Consider the following 13,446-nt stretch of genomic DNA (forward strand, 5'->3'; position numbering starts at 1 on the left):
AAAAAATAACAATAAAATTCTCACGACGTTTCGGCCACAACACAAGTGGCCCTCTTCAGGTGAAAGGAACAGACCTGTCGTCCGACCTGAAGAGGGCCACTTGTGTTGTGGCCGAAACGTCGTGAGAATTTTATTGCGTTATTTTATTAATTTATTAATTTATTATCATTCTACGCGGTGACTTTACCGAAAGAACCAAAGAAGAAATTTAATGATGTCGGAGTGTCAGCGTTCGAGAGTTTTTGCCACTTCGCACAAACAGATGAATCTTTATTTTATTTCATGCAGGGCCACCACCTTGTGCCACACAGGGGCAGCTGCTACTTGGGGATGCTCTTCGAGCGTCTCAGACGAGATACAAAACTCCGAGTTGCTGAGGCGATTTATCAAGCACCGTGTAAAAGCAATTATCATGATAACATAGTGAATGCTTGGGGGCGTATTGGCTCTCGCTCCTGGTCAGAGATCTCCCCAACCCACAGGTCCACAAAGACTGGCCGCTCGCTCTTACTCTGCAGGTTGAACCTGTCTCAAGCTCTAGATTTAAAGCTTTCGTGACTGCTAGGATTCATACTCTTTGGTTCTATTGGGTAAAGTCACGTAGGTGAAAATAAAATAACAAAAAATCACGACGTTTCGGCCACAACACAAGCAGCCTTCATCAGGTGAAGGGACGAGACTGTCTGAAGGACAGCGCTGGAGTGGAAGAAGCCACGCTTAGATCACGACCTTTAAGCTATGTGAGAAGAAAAAGACCACGTGCCTTGACAAAGGAATTAGCATATAATTTAGCATTGAAATGGCTCATTGAAATAGCTAAGTTAAAGTATACACATCCGCAGAGGTACCCCTTTTCTCAGACAGGCATTAACATTTTCTCACATTTCTCTCTTATTTAAACACTCTCAAAGTTCAAACTTTTGCAGATTTAAAAAAATAAGTACAATATTAGTAAATGAAACCAAAGATCAAAACCTGTTTTCAAGCCCAAACATTTTTGTAAATCTGGCTAGCCGAACGCATTCTGTACTCCCTTAGCTAATCAGGACGCAGAACACATGTGCGGTTCTCCCTTAGCCAATCAGGACGCCGAACACAATGCGCGTTCATACTGTATGCAGGAAAAGAAAGCATGCAAAATTACACTAAAAAAAATCCGCGAAACAGCGAGGCCGTGAAAGGTGAACCGCGTTATAGTGAGGGACAACTGTACAGTACGATACACTATACACTACACACTATACACTACACGACTATACACTATACACTACACTATACACTACACTATACACTACACACTACATTATACACTATACACTACACTATACACTACACTACTATATACTACACTACTATACACTACACTACTCTACACTACACTATACACTACACTACTACACAATATACACTACACTACTATACACTACACTATACACTACTATACACTACACTATACACTACACTATGCACTACACTATACACTACACTACTATACACTACACTACTATATACTACACTACTATACACTACACTATACACTACACTACTATACTATACACTACTACACTACACTATACACTACACACTATACACTACACTACACACTATACACTACTATACACTACACTACTATACACTACACTATACACTACACTATACACTACACTACTATACACTACACTATACACTATACACTACACTACTATACACTACACTACTATTTACTACACTACTATACACTACACTATACACTACACACTATACACTACACTACTATACACTACACTACTATTTACTACACTACACTATACACTACACTACACACTATACACTACACTACTATACACTACACTACTATATACTACACTACTATACACTACACTATACACTACACTACTATCCACTACACTACTATACACTACACACTATACACTACTATACACACCACTATACACTACACTACTATCCACTACACTATACACTACACTACTATACACTACACTACACTCTACACTACTATACATGCCACTATACACTACACTATACACTACACTACTATACTCTACACTACTATACACACCACTATACACTAGACTACTATCCACTACACTATACTCTACACTACTATACACTACACTATATACTACACTACTATACACTACACTACTATACACTACACTATACTCTACACTACTATACACGCCACTATACACTACAATACTATACACTACACACTATACACTACACTATACACTACTATACACTACACTACTATATACACTACTATACACTATACATTACACTATACACTACACTATACTCTACACTACTATACGCTACACTACTATACACTACACTATACACTACTATACACTACACTATACACTACACTACACACTATACACTATACTATACACTACTATACACTACACTACTATATACACTACTATACACTATACATTACACTATACGCTACACTACTATACTCGTAACTACTTGGCGCGTTGTTTACGTGACAAACCTTACTGGCTGTGTCGGCTGGTGGAGGGTTATGACACAACATTTATACTTAATGCGCTCTGACCCCAAAAACCTTTGTGACATGTTTATGAACCACACGAGGTTGCACAACTGCACTGCCCCCCCCCGCCCAACCAACCGTGGCAGATACAAATACTTTACACGCGCACAAAATATGAACAGAGAAACATCTTAAAGTGACGACGTGCAACAGAAGCAACCTGGATAAACCCGCAAATCTTACAGAAAAAAACCCCACCGTATTACAACGCTGTGTGTAAAATTCCCAGTGTGATGCAAGTCAAACAATAACAACCATAAGACAATTTAGATTCAAGTTATCAGGCCCAACTCCGCACTTCCGCAAGAAACATGGCTTAACCATGTTTTCAAAATCACCAAAATAAAGATGTAAAATACAATCTAACAACAGCAATCAAAGTAACTGCGATTCAAATGTAACAATAAACGATATACATAACATGTATGTAACGGTCAACCTAGCTAATTGAGTCCTTGACATTTGCAGAGGTATCAAGATATGACATTTATTAGAACTATGGTCCTGGTAATAACTATCCATTATTGATGAGGAAGCCAATGAACGACAGGATGGCTGGCATGAATCAATGATCGTCGCAGCAATCAATTAAATTGCTTCGTGGTGAATCGACTGAGCTAGGTTTGGGGTAGGAATTAGGTTTTCATAGTTTCATAGTTTATTTATTTGGTATAGCCCTGTGAGCCATTCGGCTCTTGAATCGGGAAACCATAACAAAGAAAATTCTAACGTTTACCAAAAGGTATTTTGAACATCGATGCAATCATCGCTTTGCCTGTGTTTACAATACTGACCACTGTCCGTTTAATCTCTCTCCGCTGTCTCCCAGTGTCCCCTAGGAAGCTGTACACGCAGACCAGCCACGAAAGCTTGAAATCAAAATGTAAATGATCTCTATTGAGATATTTACACGAATGTTAAAAATCCACGGGCGGATTAACAAACACAGTTTAGACCCCCTCAGCTATTCCACAAAGACGACAGGGGAATGGTGGGAGGGAGGGGGGGGTGGTACCAGCCCAGCCCAGCCCAGCCCCGGCAGGCCGGGCCATCTAGCCCGGGCCGGGGACACTCACCAGGACCAGGCCTCACTTACCGGCACAACGCTCCGTAGATGTCTGTGGGGGTGGGGGGGGTCTTCAGCTCTTTACCACGTCGTGGCGAGGTTACACACGAAACTATTCCCTCGTGTGGTGGTGAAGGAGGTCCGACGTTTCGTGCCGCTAACACGGGCGGGTGACTTGTCCGCTGTCGCGACCACGTGTGGCTTTAGCAGGGCGCGTTTATAAAACGTAGCGCGGATAGGCGACCACGTGACAGCGAGGCTAAAATTCCGTAGAACTGATAAGCACTGCCCATAGACTCAACACTGCCCATAGCCTCAACGCTGCACCATAGACTCAACACTGCCCATAGACTCAACACTGCCCATAGACTCAACACTGCCCATAGACTCAACACTGCACCATAGACTCAACACTCATAGTTCATAGTTCATTTATTTGGTATAGCCCTGTGAGCCATTCGGCTCTTGAATTGGGTGCAACCGCAACAAACAAAAAACATGAACAAGAAAACATCTTAAAGTGACTTTGTGTGACTGTGCAAACAGAAAATACAGGAAAAAAATATCAAAATATTCCTGAAATAGCACCGTACACCAACGCTGTGTGCAAAAATCCCAGTGGGATGCAAGCCAAATAACAACAACAACCACAAGACAACTAAGATTAAGGCCATCAGTCTAACTCCGTACTACAATAAACATTAACATGGCCAAAACAAACAAAAAAACTTTTCGAAATCACCAAAATAAAAGCCATAAATCCAATGTAACAGTGATCATATGTAACAGTGATCATAGGGACTGTGACCGAATTTTTAACAATAAACTACATAAATAAATTATAACACCAAAATCTAGAGCCATATTTTAGGCCACTGAATAGCAGTGGCAGTTAGGGTTGTACAACTCCTCTAGAGCAGTTTTGAGTGAAGATCTCATAGGTAGTGATTCAAGTTGCAGTTTATTGGCAATAGCATTCCAGACCCTGGGGGCATCAATAGCAAAGGCCCTTCATCCAGTTTTTGTACGGCAATAGGGAATGTGAAGCTGGTAAATGAGCGAAGACCTGAGGTCAAATTTGTTCTTTGAAACAGAGAGGAGATCCAGTAGGTAGTCTGCGGAATGTTTTGTAAGTACATCGTGAATAAATAAGATCTGGTGCACAAGCCGTCGAACATTAAGATATGTTAAGTTTGACCCAATGTAGAGATCATAGTGGTGAGTCCTATATGGGCAGTTCAATGCAAATCTTAAGGCCGAGTGATAGATGGAATCAAGCTTCTTCAGTACAGTACTTGGGGCTGATTTATACACGATGTCACAGTAGTCAAGTAGAGGCAGTATGGTAGCTTTTATCAATTCCAAACGGAACATTGGGGGGAAGCAATGCTTGTGTCAATACAGAAAAACATTTTTTGTCTTTTTACCAATATAATCAATGTGATCTTCAAAATTAAGTTTTGAATCCAGGATGACCCCAAGATACTTATAGATCTTAACTTGCTCTATTGGATAATTATTCAAGGAATGTAATTGGGGAAAAATAACTTCCTGCTTTAGTTCCGGTGAAAAGCATAGCACCTTGGTTTTGGAGGTATTCAAGACTAGTTTAAGAGAAACTAGCTGATGTTGTAGTTTGTTGAAATCACCCTGGAACTTAGCAATCACGTCATCTGGAGAGCGGCCAGCAATAATCAGTATCGTGTGATCTGCAAAAAGATTTACCCTGGAATGATCCAGGTCAGTGCCCAAGACATTGACATAAAGAGAGAACAAGAGGGGGCCGAGGATGGAACCCTGTGAAACCCCTTTTGTTATCTTAACACTGTTTGACCTCCAACCATCTGTGAATACAGTTTGTGTGCGAGAAAAGAGGTAATTTTTTAACCATTGTACTGTGTTCTCGGAAAAACCGAGGCAACTTAGTTTACTAAGCAGGGTGTTGTGGTCTACTGTATCAAAAGCTTTGGACAGGTCAAGAAAAAGACAGGCACAGTACTGCTTATTATCAAGGCTGTTGTGAATTTTATTCAAAGAGTCTAATGCAGCAGATGTGGTGCTGTATTTTTTTTAGGAACATGGATTGTTTTAGATGTAGTAGATTGTTGGTGGACAGGAAACTGATAATTTGGTAGTTCAATAATTTTTCAAAAATTTTCATCAATGGGGACAAAATTGAGATAGGTCGGTAGTTATTGGGATCATCTTTAGGGCCCCCTTTGTAAAGTGGACGGACATAGGAATCTTTCCATTCTAGAGGAACTGATGCTTATTTGATGGACAGGTTGAAAATATGGGCTATAGGTTTGTATATTAGGTGACCAACATTTAGTTGAGCAAATACGGGAAAAACTATCTGCTCCGGTAGAGGAGGACCCTCGTGGGTTAGATCATGTCTCTGAGAGATGTTAACTACCTCGCCTGGTATACAGGAGGTCGTGGGTTAGATCATGTCTCTGAAAGATGTTAACTACCTCGGCACCCCTCGGCACCCCTCGGCACCGCCCCTGGACCCGCCCCTCGGCATCTCTCGGCACGGCCCCTGGACCCGCCCCTCTGCACCCCTCGGCACCGCCCCTGGACCCGCCCCTCGGCACCCCTCGGCACCGCCCCTGGACCCACCCCTCGGAACCCCTCGGCACCGCCCCTGGACCCACCCCTCGGCACCCCTCGGCACCGCCCCTGGACCTACCCCCCGGCACCCCTCGGCACCGCCCCTGGACCCACCCCTCGGCACCCCTCGGCACCGCCCCTGGACCCACCCTTCGGAACCCCTCGGCACCGCCCCTGGACCCACCCCTCGGAACCCCTCGGCACCGCCCCTGGACCCACCCCTTGGAACCCCTCGGCACCGCCCCTGGACCCACCCCTCGGCACCGCCCCTGGACCCACCCCTCGGCACCCCTCGGCACCGCCCCTGGACCCACCCCTCGGCACCCCTATGCACTGCTCCTGGACCCACCCCTTGGCACCCCTCGGCACCGCCCCTGGACCCACCTCTGGACCCGCCCTGGACCCGCCCCTCGGCACCCCTCGGCACCGCCCCTGGACCCACCCCTCGGCACCCCTCGGCACCGCCCCTGGACCCACCCCTCGGCACCCCTCGGCACCGCCCCTGGACCCACCCCTCGGCACCCCTCGGCACCGCCCCTGGACCTACCCCCCGGCACCCCTCGGCACCGCCCCTGGACCCACCCCTCGGCACCCCTCGGCACCGCCCCTGGACCCACCCTTCGGAACCCCTCGGCACCGCCCCTGGACCCACCCCTCGGAACCCCTCGGCACCGCCCCTGGACCCACCCCTTGGAACCCCTCGGCACCGCCCCTGGACCCACCCCTCGGCACCGCCCCTGGACCCACCCCTCGGCACCCCTCGGCACCGCCCCTGGACCCACCCCTCGGCACCCCTATGCACTGCTCCTGGACCCACCCCTTGGCACCCCTCGGCACCGCCCCTGGACCCACCCCTCGGCACCCCTCGGCACCGCCCCTGGACCCACCCCTTGGCACCCCTCGGCACCGCCCCTGGACCCACCCCTGGACCCACCCCTCAGCACCCCTCGGAACCGCCCCTGGACCCACCCCTCGGCACCGCCCCTGGAGCCACCCCTCGGCACCCCTTGGCACCGCCCCTGGACCCATCCCTCGGCACCCCTCGGCAGCGCCTCTGGACCCACTCCACGACACCGCCCCTGGACCCACCCCTCGGCACCGTCCCTGGACCCGCCCCTCGGCACCCCTCGGCACCGCCCCTGGACCCGCCCCTCGGCACCCCTCGGCACCGCCCCTGGACCCGCCCCTCGGCACCGCTCGGCACCCCTCGGCACCGCCGCTGGACCCGCCCCTCGGCACCCTTCGGCACCGCCCCTGGACCCGCCCCTCGGCACCCCTCGGCACCGCCCCTGGACCTCCCCCTCGGCACCCCTCGACACCGCCGCTGGACCCGCCCCTCGGCACCCCTCGGAACCGCCCTTGGACCCGCCCCTCGGCACCCCTCGGCACCGCCCCTGGACCCGCCCCTCGGCACCCCTCGGCACCGGCCCTGGACCTGCCCCTCGGCACCCCTCGGCATCGCCCCTGGACCCGCCCCTCGGCACCCCTCGGCACCGCCCCTGGACCCGCCCCTCGGCACCCCTCGGCACCGCCCCTGGACCGGCCCCTCGGCACCCGTCGGCACCGCCCCTGGACCCGCCCCTCGGCACCGCTCGGCACCCCTCGGCACCGCCGCTGGACCCGCCCCTCGGCACCCCTCGGCACCGCCCCTGGACCCACCCCTCGGCACCGCCCCTGGACCCACCCCTCGGCACCCCTCGACACCGCCCCTGGACCCACCCCTCGGCACCCCTCGGCACCGCCCCTGGACCCACCCCTCGGCACTGCCCCTGGACCCACCCCTCGGCACCCCTCGGCACCGTCCCTGGACCCACTCCTCGGCAGCCCTCGGCACCGCCCCTGGACCCACCCCTCGGCACCCCTCGGCACCGCCCCTGGACCCACCCCTCGGCACCCCTCGGCACCGCCCCTGGACCCACCCCTCGGCACCGCCCCTGGACCCACCCCTCGGCACCCCTCGACACCGCCCCTGGACCCACCCCTCGGCACCCCTCGGCACCGCCCCTGGACCCACCCCTTGGCACCCCTCGGCACTGCCCCTGGACCCACCCCTCGGCACCCCTCGGCACCGTCCCTGGACCCACTCCTCGGCACCCCTCGGCACCGCCCCTGGACCCACCCCTCGGCACCCCTCGGCAGTGCCCCTGGACCCACCCCTCGGCACCCCTCGGCACCTATCGGCACCGCCCCTGGACCCAGCCCTTGGCACCCCTCGGCACCGCCCCTGGACCCACCCCTCGGCACCCCTCGGCACCGCCCCTGGACCCACCCCTCGGCACCCCTCGGCACCGCCCCTGGACCCACCCCTCGGCACCTCTCGGCACCGCCCCTGGATCCACCCCTCGGCACCCCTCGGCACCACCCCTGGACCCACCCCTCGGCACCCCTCGACACCGCCCCTGGACCCACCCCTCGGCACCCCTCGGCACCGCCCCTGGACCCACCCCTCGGCACCCCTCGGCACCGCCCCTGGACCCACCCCTCGGCACCCCTCGGCACCGCCCCTGGACCTACCCCCCGGCACCCCTCGGCACCGCCCCTGTGACAATTATATTTAATTACGTTTATTTAAAGTTGCGCATTTTTACGTGACGTCACATTTCTCAAACCCCCCTCCTCCCGCCACCTCGTCACACATCGTCACAAATGTCTGACCCCCCTCCCCCCCCCCCCATAGGTGCGTGACGTAATTTATGGACGGCCCCTGAACTTGACTTTCCAACATCGGAGGAAGCCCCCCAAACTCAATTGGGTAGCGCTCTAATCCCGTCGTCTGAAACGTGCCGCTGTTTTGCCGCTTGCACGAAGCTGGCCCGTGGTGAACACCGTGGCTGGACTCACCCACAACAACATTTGGGCTACTCGCGCTGCTAGTGGGGCAACGAGAAAAAGCATGTTGGCGCCAACAAAGTTACAGGCCATTGGCATGTTTGTACATGATGTGTATTTATTTTTAAAAAAAATATTAATATATCGTCGTAGGAAGGAGATATCACTTGATTAAAAACATTGCTCACGTATGTCTGGTAAGTACGCTGACGATGTACGGTGGCAGTTCAGTACTATGTTCTTGTATATATGGCTTCTGGTTCATGTATATATGGCTTCTGGTTCATGTATATATGGCTTCTGGTTCATGTATATATGGCTTCTGGTTCATGTATATATGGCTTCTGGTTCATGTATATATGGCTTCTGGATCATGTATATATGGCTTCTGGTTCATGTATATATGGCTTCTGGTTCATGTATATATATGGCTTCTGGTTCATGTATATATATGGCTTCTGGTTCATGTATATATGGCTTCTGGTTCATGTATATATGGCTTCTGGTTCATGTATATATGGCTTCTGGTTCATGTATATATGGCTTCTGGTTCATGTCTATATGGCTTCTGGTTCATGTCTATATGGCTTCTGGTTCATGTCTATATGGCTTCTGGTTCATGTCTATATGGCTTCTGGTTCATGTATATATGGCTTCTGGTTCATGTGTATATGGCTTCTGGTTCATGTTTATATGGCTTCTGGTTCATGTCTATATGGCTTCTGGTTCATGTCTATATGGCTTCTGGTTCATGTATATATGGCTTCTGGTTCATGTATATATGGCTTCTGGTTCATGTCTAGATGGCTTCTGGTTCATGTTTATATGGCTTCTGGTTCATGTATATATGGCTTCTGGATCACGTATATATGGCTTCTGGTTCATGTATTTATGGCTTCTGGTTTATGTATATAAGGCTTCTGGTTCATGTATATATGGCTTCTGGTTCATGTATATTTGGCTTCTGGTTCATGTATATATGGCTTCTGGTTCATGTATATATGGCTTCTGGTTCATGTATATATGGCTTCTGGTTCATGTATATATGGCTTCTGGTTCATGTATATATGGCTTCTGGATCATGCAGAAACGGCGCATAACGAATTTGGTGCCTTCGAGTACTCTAACACGGTAATATGTCACTGCCTTGTGTACTGTATGAAGCACGTGGTTTTTATCCCATGTGGTTTTTAGTAAATGGTTCGCAGAAGCGATTGGTGGCCCGTGGCTGCACGTGCGCGTGGGATGAGGCTGTTGGTGGTACAGTTTTGAGGGGTGTGACCCCCGTTCAAGAGATAACTATACCATCTCCTTCCTCGCCCCAAGCCACGGCTAAACAACGAGTCGAGCCAGAGTCACGATCCAGACTTGGTCCTGCCACGCACCTAGCAGGGCGAAGTTGCACCACAGGTGAGCCTCGGTGCTGTAATCAAACCCTAGCTGCCACTGCTATTCAGTGGCCTAAAATATGGCTCTAGATTTTGGTGCTATAATTTATTTACGTAGTTTATTGTTAAAAATTCGGTCACAGTCCCTATGATCACTGTTACATTGGATTTTTGGATTTTATTTTGGTGATTTCGAAAAGTTTTTTTTTGTTTTGGCCATGTTTTTGTTTATTGTAGTACGGAGTTAGACTGATGGCTTTAATCTTAGTTGTCTTGTGGTTGTTGTTGTTATTTGACTTGCATCCCACTGGGATTTTTTGCGCACAGCGTTGGTGTACGGTGCTATTTCAGGAATATTTTGATATTTTTTCCCTGTATTTTCTGTTTGCACAGTCACATAATCACTTTAAGATGTTTTCTTGTTCATGTATTTTGTTTGTTGCGGTTGCACCCGATTCAAGAGCCGAATGGCTCACAGGGCTATACCTAATAAATGAACTAACTATTAAATGAACTCAGCCCAGACCACTGGCTGCATGCCCAGGGAATCGCCAATCGTCAAGAAAAATGATTTGGGGGCATTGTGTTATGCTGGTGTGTTGGTTTCAGTTACATTTCTTTGGACGATTTACCATAAAAAAACCATCGTTGTGTAGACTTGCCACTCACTACCAGTCTGAACGGATTGCTCTGCTGTGTTGGTCAACTTTGGTGATTTTATCTCCTGCATAACATTTCAAATGAACGTGTGTAATAAGTATGTTAAGATAAGCATTTACTCCTATGCTTATTTCATTTACTTATTTAGCATGTTGACATTTCTTTACAAACAGATTTTTTTTTAAAATTAATCGACCTATTGCTTATTTGGGTTAATAGTATTTCATTAAAAAGCATACTATTTTTTTTTTGCTGTGAATCACATTTTAAATATATGTATACACAATGCTGGGTATGTTATTGTTAGAATGTTTAATAATTGCACCACACAGTGGAATGCAAACCTATAATTTGTCAATACATAAAAAAAAAATATTTGTTACAAGTTAAAACGGAATGCATTTAAGAAAAAAAACACGAATGTAGTTTGCTTGGTAATAATGAATATTAATATATTTTTTTATTTAAAGCTTTCGTAACTGCAGGGATTCATATTGTTGGTTCTTTCGGTAAAGTCACCACGTAGAAGGGAAACAATAAAAAAATGTAAAACAACAAAATTCTCACGACGTTTCGACTGCAACCACAAGCAATCATCATCAAGCGTGAAAAACCACAGCGGGAAAATTTTCATTTTATTGTTTCCCTTCTACGTGACTTTACCCAAAGAACCAAGAACGTGAATATTAATCGTATATTAAGGACACTCTTAATAATGCAGGGCTAGTAGATTAGACATCGCCCTGCATGTCAAACACCCCGTTTGTTGGGCTATGGAGACACCGAGTTAATGGAAGTACATTAAGTAGGTTGGGAGACCTACTATCTATACAGATGTTTGAGTATCAACCCTCTGTGTATTGCAATGGTAGTCTCTGTGTAATGGTTTTGTTTCTCATAAGCAACGAAACTAAGTAAAAAAAAAATTGGACAAATGTCCCAAGGCATTTGATAAAACACTCCCTGAGTGCTTGGGGAAAAGTGATGATGGGAAGGAATTTGAATGCTGACCAGTGTGAAGGAAGAAGCCGACATAGTTGTGTTGTGACTTGCAAAATGTTGGTTGAACGTTGCATGGATTAGACAAAACAGTCTGCTCAACTCAATCTTCCACATTGATGCGGAAACAGAGACAACAACACCAAGTTGGTCCTAAGTAGTTCAAGAAAAAAAACATTCAAGAGCCTTCACTTCAGTTTCATTTCGTTGTAAAGTTTAGTATTAGGTATGAGAAGAGGTTTTCCACTTCTTTTCTGGCAACACAAGATGCAAAGTCTATCGTGGAGGGAGGGGGAAATGGAAAGCTTGCACGCAGTGTACGCTAAGTCGATCCACGTTACGTCCACCCACATTAAACTAATTTCAATGGTACAGTATATTTTTCAAGTAGTGGTACCCCAAACTTTCGCAGCTCTTATAAATTCCCTTTTCACACCATCAATAGGTAAACTCCCCCCCCCCCCGCGCCAAACGGCAAGTCCACCGGCACGTACACCACCTCTTTTCTAAAATCGGCCAATCAAATGCTAATTTTTATGCTAATTTCTTTGTCAGGACACCTTGTTTGCTCGCACACAGTTTAAAGGTCCGCGGTCTGAGCGTGGTTGTGTTTCGCTAAATTCTCCTGTTTGATTTGTACTAGGTGCCTCGGTGAATGTATATGCTCTGACTTTAACATAGCTATTTCTGTGACCAATTACAAGCTAATCACTCAGCTATTTCAATGCTAAATTCTATGCTAATTCCTTTGTCAAGGGGTGCCTCTGCGGATGTGTATGCTTTAACTTAGCTATTTCAATGAGCCATTTCAATGCTAAATTCTATGCTAATTCTTTTGTCAAGGCACTTTGTTTCTTCTCACACAGCTTAAAGGTCGTGATCTGAGCGTGGCTTTTTTCACTCCAGCGCTGTCCTCCAGACAGTCTCGTCCCTTCACCTGATGAAGGCCGCTTGTGTTGTGGCCGAAACGTCGTGATTTTTGTTATTTTATTTTTTACCTACGTGACTTTACCAATAGAACCAAAGAGTATCGATCCACGTTGTCCAGAGTGCACACATCAGGTGGGGCTTACATGGTCCACTGAATGCCAATTGTCCATGGAGTTCGCTTTAACTCTTATTAACTACACCGGGGTTTGGCTACTGTGAAAAAAAACATTTTAGAATCGCTTGGCCTGATTGGAATGGACTTAAAATCACTTAGAAAATATAATATACAGTATGCGAAGTTCCCAGCCTAAAACAATATCGTCATCTATTTGTCCGTAGACCTGAAACGTGGATTACGCACGTGGGCAGGCTCAGCATGC

The sequence above is a fragment of the Petromyzon marinus genome, unplaced genomic scaffold (assembly GCF_048934315.1).
Source record: "Petromyzon marinus isolate PM22_M1 ecotype Great Lakes invasive population unplaced genomic scaffold, UKy_Petmar_22M1.pri1.0 PM_G_Scaffold_69, whole genome shotgun sequence".
In the NCBI taxonomy this organism is placed as follows: Eukaryota; Metazoa; Chordata; class Hyperoartia; order Petromyzontiformes; family Petromyzontidae; genus Petromyzon; species Petromyzon marinus.